The sequence below is a fragment of the Giraffa tippelskirchi genome, chromosome 4 (assembly GCF_054371585.1).
Source record: "Giraffa tippelskirchi isolate mGirTip1 chromosome 4, T2T-mGirTip1v1.2.pri, whole genome shotgun sequence".
Classification (NCBI taxonomy): Eukaryota; Metazoa; Chordata; class Mammalia; order Artiodactyla; family Giraffidae; genus Giraffa; species Giraffa tippelskirchi.
The window spans coordinates 63132016-63142849 of NC_137278.1; the positions used below are offsets into that span (position 1 = coordinate 63132016).

The following is a 10834-nucleotide window of genomic DNA, read 5'->3' on the forward strand; positions in this document are numbered from 1 at the left end:
GTTAGTTAATACTGCATATTTGAAAGGGAAATAATTTTATGCATATAATAAATAAAAACCTTAAAATACTTCATACCTGTAATGCAATGCCTATAATAAAGAGAATGACCATCATTCAATTATTATTATATTTCAACCTATGGCTTAAAATATTTAATGGATGACCTATTTTTCAGCTATAGACAAAGTTGTATTTTCAAGTATTTTTCAGTTAGGCTACCAGTAACTTCATTAACATAAGATATTTTCCTGGTTAATTTCAACGAGTGGTTAGAGATTTTATATTGTACATTCCTGAACACACTGTAGACTGACAATAGGAAATTAATAACTTGAATTATTGCAACATTCCATAGGTTCTAATTAGGAAGTGTATGATGCATATTGACCAGTTAATTAATATCCTTTTATATAAAGGCATCACATTTTTATATTCATAATATATTTTATGGAATATATTTTATTATATAAGATAAACTAAGATACCGTTTTCCAACTAAATTGATAGATGGTCAGTTCTGCTGGGAAATCCTAGGGGCACAAACCTCAGAGTTTTCTGAATTAAGATGTAAAGAGGTAGGTTCTTTTCGATATAATACCATTCAGTGCTTGGTCAGGAGGCTGTTTCCAGAGTGAATTCACTTCAGTTCAGTACAGTCGCTCAGTCGTGTCTGACTCTTTGCAAGCCCATGGACTACAACACACCAGGCCTCCCTGTCCATCACCAACTCCCGGAGTTTACCCAAACTCATGTTCATTGAGTTGGTGGTGCCATCCATCCATTTCATCCTCTGTTGTCCCCTTCTCCTCCAGCCCTCATTCTTTCCCAGCATCAGGGTCTTTTCAAATGAGTCAGCTCTTCGCATCAGGTGGCCAAAGTATTGGAGTTTCTGCTTCAACATCTGTCCTTCCAATGAACACCCAGGACTGATCTCCTTTAGGATGGACTGGTTGGATCTCCTTGCTGTCCAAGGGACTCTCAAGAGTCTTCTCCAACACCACAGTTCAAAAGCATCAGTTCTTTGGCGCTCAGCTTTCTTTATAGTCCAACTCTCACATCCATACATGACTACTGGAAAAACCATAGCCTTGACTAGACTGACCTTTGTTGGCAAAGTAATGTCTCTGCTTTGTAATATGCTGTCTAGGTTGATCATAACTTTCCTTCCAAGGAGTAAGCATCTTTTAATTTCATGGCTGCAATCACCATCTGCAGTGATTTTGGAGCCCCCCAAAATAAAGTCAGCCACTGTCTCCGCGTCTATTTGCCATGAAGTGATGGGACCGGATGCCATGATCTTAGTTTTCTGAATATTGAGCTTTAAGCCAGCTTTTTCACTCTCTTCTTTCACTTTCATCAAGAGACTCTTTAGTTCTTCACTTTCTGCCATAAGGGTGGTGTCATCTGCATATCTGAGGTGATGGAATTTCAGTTGAGCTATTTCAAATCCTAAAAGATGATGCTGTGAAAGTGCTGGACTCAATATGCTAGCAAATTTGGAAAACTCAGCAGTGGCCAAATTGCTGAGGGACTGGAAAAGGTCAGTTTTCATTCCAATCCCAAAGAAAGGCATCAAACTACCGCACAATTGCACTCATCTCACACACTAGCAAAGTAATGCTCAAAATTCTCCAAGCCAGGCTTCAGCAATATGTGAGCCATGAACTTCCAGAGGTTCAGGCTGGTTTTAGAAAAGCAGAGGAACCAGAGATCAAATTGCTAACATCCGCTGGATCATCGAAAAAGCAAAAGAGTGCCAGAAAAGCATCTATTTCTACTTTATTGACTATGCCAAAGCTTTTGACTGTGTGGATCACAGTAAACTGTGGAAAATTTTGAAAGAGATGGGAATACTAGACCACCTGATCTGCCTCTTGAGAAACCTGTATGCAGGTCAGGAATGAACAGTTAGAACTGGACATGGAACAACAGACTGGTTCCAAAGAGGAAAAGGAGTACATCAAGGCTGTATATTATCACCCTGCTTATTTAACTTATATGCAGAGTACATCATGAGAAATGCTGGGCTGGAGGAAGCACAAGCTGGAATCAAGATTGCTGGGAGAAATATCAGTAGCCTCAGAGAGCATTAGTTCCCTGGTAATTCTAACCTGCCACCCATGTATGCAGAACTATTTCCTGGATCAAAGAAAGTTATCTGACAAAAAGAGGCAGGTGCTAGATGTTGGAAGATGTGCTAGAAGTTGGGGTGGCATGAAGGGAACTGGTAAGCACTCAGAGGATATGGTAAGGCGTTGACAGGAAGCTATGATGTCTTCTAGAGGAAACATCAGTTTCAAATTGAGAAATAAATGAAAGGCAGTATTATATAGTGAATAATAGCATGGTTACTAGAGCTGATAGACCAGAAGTTAAATCCAGGTTCTGAATATCCTGGCAGGCTAATCTTGGGAAATTGATTTAATTTCTATTAGTCTGGGCTTCCTTCTCTATAGAATGGAGATGGGGCACTTACCTTAAAATTTGTAAAAAAAAAAAAAAAAAAGAGAATTACTAAGAAGTGTTTACAACAATATCTAGTGATCAATAAATAATAAATATGAATGCACACAAAAGGTAGTTTAGTGTTTAAAATATTCTACTTATCAACCTTATTCTAGTGCAAGAAATTTCCTCTAAATCACCTTTCTCAGGCAACTGTTCAATCTGAACTTGAACTCTTCTACTTACAGCACATATGCAGCCTAAAAGTTTGTCTTTTCTAGTTTGCGGCAGCACTAATGGCTAACATGTTTTTTTTGATGTTGGTATTGAAAGTACTTCACTAATAATCATCTAACCTCATAGATTATATTAAGATAAATCGTTTCATTAATTAATAGCCTCAGACCCACTTCTAATGTTTCTGCAGGACGTGTGTCATGAGAACACATGAAGGATCACACGCCCTTTGTCTGAAAACTATAATGCAATGGCACAGTTGATACACAAAATATTTTGTTAGGAAAAATATGTATACATAATGGAAAACGGAAATGTATGTATTATGATACTATTTTTAGTGGACTGAAAGGAAAATGTAAACTACTGATATAAGCAAACTTAATTTCATATGCTTCTCTGGATATCTAATTATTGATGCTCAGTGGTGTTTGGATGGTTAATAAATTAAGATGGACATAATTCATAAAATATAATGTTTATTCAATGCAGTCTTAGCCTTCATTTTATCAACATCATTAACTGTTCTTATAAACAATTTTAATGTATTTTTTGCTTGACAGTAATACCACAATAGACAACTTTAAAAACATTCAAGTGATCTTTAGATCATTTATTGAAATAAAAGTGTATTATTATGTTTTTGTACTAGAGCTCAAAGAACAGATGTTGCAGTCTTTTTTAAAGTCCATTTTATTGAGGTAGACTTTGCAAAAAATGATACACTTTTTAAGAGTATGCTTGATGAGTTTGACAAATGTAGAGTCATGGAACGACCAAGAAGATGAAGTTATTTGATGGCTCTAAGACATTCTCTCATGTTTGTCTGCCCACAGCCTCCAAAAGGCTCTTATTAAGTTATTATGAAAGTGAAAAGTGACGTCACTCAGTCATGTCCAACTCTTTGCGACCCCATGGACTGTAGCCTACCAGGCTCCTTCGTCCATGGGATTTTCCAGGCAAGAGTACTAGATTGGGTTGCCATTTCCTTCTCCATGGGATCTTCCCGACCCAGGGATCGAACCCAGGTCTCCTGCATTGTAGGCAGATGCTTTACCATCTGAGCCATCGGGGAAGTTATTAAGTTATTATAGTTCTTAGTTATTTTATAATCCAACATGGAAAACTGTAACCTACTGAGACAGTGGTCAGTGGAACTGTCAATAAAATTCTTAAATGTTAGGTTTAAAAAGGAATTATAGATTTTAAATAATATGCTCAAACACTGTGATGGGGTAGCAAATAGTATAGCATCATCATCATAGAAAATATTGAAAAGCATTTAAATTTCATCTTACAAATTGCTTATCTTAATTTGCCATTTTTACCATCTCTTCAAGCAGTATGTAGTTTCATAGATTATTGCTTGCATTCTTCTTTCAAAATTTTAATACTAGGATATTATGAAGAAAATGAAAATAGCAGTATGGTGCCCAATTTGTTCCAGTTTCTCTTCATATACTTTGATCTATAATTGCCAGAAAAGATTATTCTCTATAGGAATCAGTGTTGAGATTATTTGTACATTAATCTTATTCTTCATAGTCATGGGTATGGTGTTCATTTCCTTGTCCTAATTATCTTGCTTTTATTGGAACGTTATGTATGTTGCATTTTTTTTCCACTCAGTCTGATAATTTTTTTTTTGCTAAGCTTTAATGATATTATTAAAAGTAAATTAGGATTACACCAAATAATGTGAATAGTGCAAGTTTAAACTTTAGTTTCTGCCAAAGATAATGATTCACTCTTTGATGATAATTCTTGTTTAATTTTTTTCTATTGAATCTCATATCTTGTCTAAAATAAATCTAATTGTTTTATTTTGATGATTATCTCTGGAACCACAGTTTGGAAAAAGAAGCAAGCAAAACAAAACAAAAATATTTAATCAGCCAAAGTTACTTCATTCTGTAAGACTTTATTGCATTCTTTCTATTGGAGAAGGATTTACAGGTTAAAATTTTTCTGCTTTTACCTGAGTTTCCACAGCTGAAATTCTCTTCTTTAGTTCAAAGCAGTGATCTACAATGGAGAAGTCATGGCAACCCACTCCAGTATTCTTGCTTGAAGAATCCCAAGGACAGAGGAGCCTAGCAGGCTACAATACAGTCTGTAAGGTCACAAAGGGTCAGATACGGCTGAAGCAACTTCATGCACACACACAGTGATCTACAAAGGGGTTGGTAACAGAATCTAAACCATGGACATGAGTTTGAGCAAACTTTGGGAGAAGGTGAAGGACAGGGAAGCCTGGCTGCAGTCCATGGGGTTACAAAGAGTCAGACACAGCTGAGCTACTGAACAACAACAACAAAGTGACCTACAATGGGGTTGGTAACACATTCTAAACCTTCAGAACCTTTAGCCACAGTTGACTTTTGTTTTGAAAATATAGGGCAAGAATATGGTAAAGAATTTCCTAAAGACCTGAAAGAGATAGTTACAAAACAAATGTGTGGGTTATGGGTTGAACTGTGCCAGCACTGCATGCCAGATTCTGTGTGACAGGGGTGCCTGTGTATTCTCTAGTACTTGTGTGTGTGTGATGTGCAGGGCCTCCTAAATCACATGGCTCAATTCAGGGGAAATTCCTTGCATGGGTCTAAGGATGATCTAATCCAGCTTCCTTATGACATACCTTTAGTTTTGATGATGGCTATTAATGTCTTTGATTTTCATAGCTGAAAGTTGCTAACTTCAACTTTTCTGTTGAAAATGCTTGCTTTACACTGTGACCTAGAATTTTCAGTAAGTAAATAAACAACCATAAGGCTTCAGTCTTCGCACAAAATTTAGGAAAACTTTCCTTTTTTTTACTCTTCCCTCCACTTTCAACTTCTTATTTGGTACCTGGCCAGATTCCTCCTAAATATATCCTAAGAATGTTCCCCTTTATTCTGTGTGACTTATTAGCAGTTCACTATTGCTAGCTCATTCATCCAAAGGCTCTATCTTTCAGAAGAAGAGGATCTATAAAAAGGGTCTTACTAGCTCTACGGCCACAGCTCAGATGTATCCCTGGAGATGGTGAGGCCAGTCTGGTGGCTCCTTCCCCACATCAACCTAGAGATCACACGTTTGGCTGCACCCCATGCAGGCAGTGAACTTTGGTGTCGGAGAAGACTCTTGAGAGTCCCTTGGACTGCAAGGAGATCCAACTAGTTCATCCTAAAGGAAATCAGTCCTGAATATTCATTGGAAGGACTGATGCTGAAGCAGAAACTCCAATACTTTGGCCACCTGATACGGAGAGCTGACTCATTTGAAAAGACTCTGATGCTGGGAAAGATTGAGGGCAGGAGGAGAAGGAAATGACAGAGGATGAGATGGTTGGATGGCATCACCAACTCAATGGACATGGGTTTGGGTGGACTCCAGGAGTTGGTGATGGTCAGGGAGGCCTGGCGTGCTGCAGTTCATGGGGTCACAAAGAGTCAGACTCGACTGAGTGACTGAACGGAACTGAACATGCAGGCAGTAGGCTCCCCTCGACAGCAGGATGGCAGCAGAGGTGTAAAGGGAATGGCATCACTCTCTCAGTTCACAGACATGGCAAGCCCATCTGATTGGCAGGGCAGTAAATGGCCCTCTACAGCTATTCTCTTTATTAGTATGTATCTGTGTTCTAAACTCTCCTCTTATTACATGTAGATGAGCCATCACATGGAGCTCCTTCTTGAACCCTTTTCTACCTGATTACTATTCTTAGCCAATTTCCAGTTCCTTCCTGCCCTTGATGCAGCTTCTTTTTTTTTTAATTTTCCTAATTATTAGTAGTGCTCTTTCCTACTTATACACAGAGAAATACATATCTAAACTTTATAGATAGAAATACAACTAAACAGAAAAAAGGTTAACCCTTGAATACAGTTTTCTTATTTGACATATGTTCTAGATACAACCACATTCTGATTCTCCTCTTCTCTATAGTCTTTAGGTTTTGACATCTGTTCTTTAAAATGTGGTTGCTAGAGCAATAGCAACTTCAGACAGTGAAATTCAATATAAATTGGGAGATAAAATTTCCCCCATTTCTTGATCTTGTATGTCTGTTTTTGCACTCTCCAAACAAGTTAGCTTTATGGAGGTAGCAATCCTATGTTGTTGCTACTATTAAATTTGCAATAAAAACCTCATAGAACTTTTTTCCTTTCCATAAAAACTGTTATTGAAATAGATCTTTCGTTGAAGTTTTGGGTGTGACTAAAACAAGAATGCAGAAAGCATAGTGTAAATGAACTAATACCCAAACTGGAAATTTAGATGGGCAACAATAAAATTCTGTATTGATTCAAAGAAGTGAACAGGGTTCTTTCCTTCAGAGTCCTGATAGGAAGTGCCCTCAAGAGAGAAAGCCAAGTATCTGTTCATGTCAAGTGACATTGCACTTAAGGAAGAGACAGAAGATAGAGAAGGAATTTGTGCATGATGGAGAAAGAAATCCTTAGGCTGAACAGAATTTAGATTAGGGTACCATGTCTTGAAAAGGAAGAAGGTAAATAAGACAGAGATGAAAGTTTGTGAAAAGAGATCTATTAGATGTGGTTTTTATTTTAGGCTGGCCAGGATGGATGACTGGGTGTAGGAGACTAGGAGGGAAGTTAAAGATTATATTATATATAAGTATGTATTAACAAGAAGGGAGGACACCATGATCAACTAGTTCTAACAATTTCCACAGTGCCTATGGTAATATGCAAATATATTACATATGCAAATTTGTATCAGTATTTGAGAACAGGATGGATTAAGCACAATTTTCAGATGCTATCTCATACTAAGCCATCTCACCTTTCATGAAAAGTCTTCACTTAAACCAGACACATCCAGAAATCCTTTTATAATACTGAGATTTATCATGACATCATTTCAAACAGTGGGGAAACTCATAGTGTCAGTTTTGCATATTATATTAACTTTTATACCATATTTCCTTATCTCATCTAGATGATGTTACATATGAATGGGGAAACCCAGGATATTAAAAGAAAGCTATCAATTCAAATGTTACTTTAATATTGGCTTGTGATAAATCCCACTGCGTAAGCCCTAAAAGCACAATGAACCAGACTGAGTACATTGGCCTAGGAGCTTCAGAATAATAATAGATCATCCGTGTTTTCCTACTAGTGCACCAAGGGAAAGTACATGCTATGACTAACATTTCCTGTTGCACATGGAGTAATACTGTAGAGATAGTTGAGTAATCTCTATCCAAATTAAAGAGCGACTTGGTTACTGAACATAGACACTAGAAGTCTCTGGGATCTGTTCTTGTAAAGATCTGGAAATTGCCAGTGCTGGCTCTGCAGTGTCATCTTAGTCCCATTTCATGTGGCTGCAGTTATTCTTATTCATCTCACGTCTTCAGATATCTGGTCTCCAAAGTCTTAAATGATGCTGCATAACTGCTTTCTTGTCAGATGACACAAGAACTCATTCTTCAACAAAAGGAAAATAAACTGCTTCTGCTCTGCTCAGGCTGCATACCAGAACATTCATCTAAATCCACTTCATAGAACATCTGTTCTAATAACGTAGATGGTACTGAAGACCTGGAAGCTATTAACACAGAGCCCATTGCTCAGCTCCTCTGTATTTTTAAGGGTAGTAGGGGGCTGTAAAGTGGATTGTTAAAGAAAAAACTCTGTCAAGCCTCTGTCATGCACTTCCAGATGGTGACAAGAGCCTTATTCGTCTCATCCTGGACCTCTTTGAGAACTGTACCCTCTTCTTTGGAGGGTGAAATTATATAAAGATCATTTGTCTTTAGGTTGGTGAAAAAGTAATTGAGGTTTCACACCATGAGTTTTAAATCACTATAACTAAATTCAAACACATTTTTATTAATCAAAATAGGAAACCATTACAATCAACACATTTTTGTCAATGAGAAATAACTTTGTTTATTCTTGTAGCATAAACATCTGTGCTTCAGGATTTGATACACTCTTGGAAAGCATTTTCTGCCTCCTGCTGGTTATGGAAGTGTTTTCCCTGCAAAAAGTTGTCGAGATGCTTGAAGAAGTGGTAGTCACTTGGTGAGAGGTCAGGTGACTATGGAGGATCAGACAAAATTCCATAGCTCAATTTGTTCAACTTTTGAAGCGTCGGTTATATGACACACAGTTGGGAGTTGTCACGGAGAACTAGGCCCTTTCTGTTGACCAATGCCAGCTGCAGGCATTGCAGTTTTCAGTGCATTTCACTGATTTGCTGAGCATACTTCTCAGATGTAATGGTTTTGCTTGGATTTAGAAAGCTGTAGTGGATCCCATGGATGGAGGAGCCTGGTGGGCTGCTGTCCGTGGGGTCGCTACAAGTTGGGCACGACTGAGCAACTTCACTTTCACTTTTCACTTTCATGCACTGGAGAAGGAAATGGCAACCCACTCCAGTGTTCTTGCCTGGAGACTCCCAGGGACGGAGGAGCCTGGTGGGCTGCTGCCTATGGGGTCGCACAGAGTCGGACACGACTGAAGCGACTTAGCAGCAGCAGCAGCAGTGGATCATAAGGGAGGAAGACCATCAAACAGTGACCATGACTTTTTTTTGGTGCAAGTTTGACTTTGAGAAGTGCTTTGGAGCTTCTTCTCAGTCCAACCACAGAGCTGGTCATCTCTGGTTGTCATATAAAATCCATTTTTGTCACATGTCATAATCCAATCAAGAAATGGCTTGTTGTTGTTGCATAGAGTAAGAGAAGATGATGCTTCTAAATCACATTTCTTTTTTTTTTCCAGACAGCTCATGAGGCACCCACTTATCAAGCTTTTTCACCTTTCCAATTTGTTTTCAATGCCAAAGGTTGTCATTGAGCTCTTTGGCACCTTTTCATGTAGTGGCTAGAGGATCAGTTTCGATGATGGCTCTCAACTGTTGTCAACTTCTGATAGCCCACTACTGCGCTCCTCATCTTCAAAGCTCTTGTCTCCTTTGTAAAACTTCTTGAACCACCACTGCACTGTACATCCGTTTACCAGTTCCTGGGCCAGATGCGTTGCTGATGTTGTGAGTTATCTCTTCTGTTTTACAGCCCAGTTTGAACTTGATTAATAAAATTGTTTGAATTTGCTTTTTGTCTAACATCATTTCCCTAGTCTAAAATAAATACAAAATAAATAGCAAGTAAAAAGTCATTAGCAAAAAATACAAAGCAAGAAATGTACATTAAAATGATGTAGAACATAACCATATTTATTTAAGAATGTATTCCAGTGTTAAACAGTAGTGTTCAGCAATGCAAAACCGCGGTTACTTTTGCACCAACCTTAATAGAAAAACATTTACAATCTTCTTCAGGAGTGAACGAAACACTTGAACTCAGAATATTGCCTAGATTGATGTTTTCTTTTTTTTCTTTATCTTGCCCAGTGATTGTCAGCCAGGGCGATTTTGCCCATGAGACAACATTTGCAAATATCAGGAGACAGTTGTGATTGTCGTACCCTGGCACTATGGAGTAACACATTTACTAGATAGAGACCAGAGATACTGCTCAGCATCCTACAGTATACAGGACACCCCTCACACACACACACACGCACATACACGTATGATGAAACATTATCTTGTTCAAAATGTCTTAGCTTTACTGTTGGAACACCCTAAGCTAGCCTTTTACATTTCTGCTCAGGGAGACACATAGAATTTGTCTCTTAAGTGATATAGCTCTTTTTTACCGAACAATCAGTGTTCTCAGTTTTGTTTACTCAGTTATGGTGATTGTTTTATTTTGATTTAACAAGTGAGGTTTAAACCAAAAAGATGTTTGCTAAGATATTGGTTTATGCCTCATGTTTGATTAGACTATTTGTGTGAATGAAGAGAGAAGCTACTTTAACTAGTGAGATCTATGTGCTGCATAGAATGGAGAAGCCAGTGCCTCAGTTAGTTATCACACATGGTGGAACAGAGTATGAAGTGAGTTTTGGGCTTCTCTTGATACTAAATGTGGAATCTCTGATGACCACCAGAAGTTTAGGATTGTTCTAGCCACATCCAAGAAAAAATTCCTAGATCCTGTCTAATCTCTGTGATGTCTGAGAACCAAAGTTCCACCATTACCACATAGGCCTTCATGGAATTTATTTTTGAGGTAAAACGTCTTTTTATATTTGAATATCAATAATACTGTAAATCTATGTG

At 38.0% G+C, this 10834-nt stretch overlaps 1 long non-coding RNA gene across 1 annotated transcript in view; it reads left to right on the plus strand.

Moving 5' to 3' along the window:
• The window catches only part of LOC145503591 (uncharacterized), a 29820-nt gene extending 20059 nt beyond the window's left edge, over positions 1-9761 (plus strand). The window contains exon 3 of the long non-coding RNA XR_014051579.1: positions 9430-9761. This is a non-coding gene — a long non-coding RNA (uncharacterized LOC145503591). The remainder of the gene's footprint in view (positions 1-9429) is intronic.
• Positions 9762-10834: the final 1073 nt, after the last annotated feature.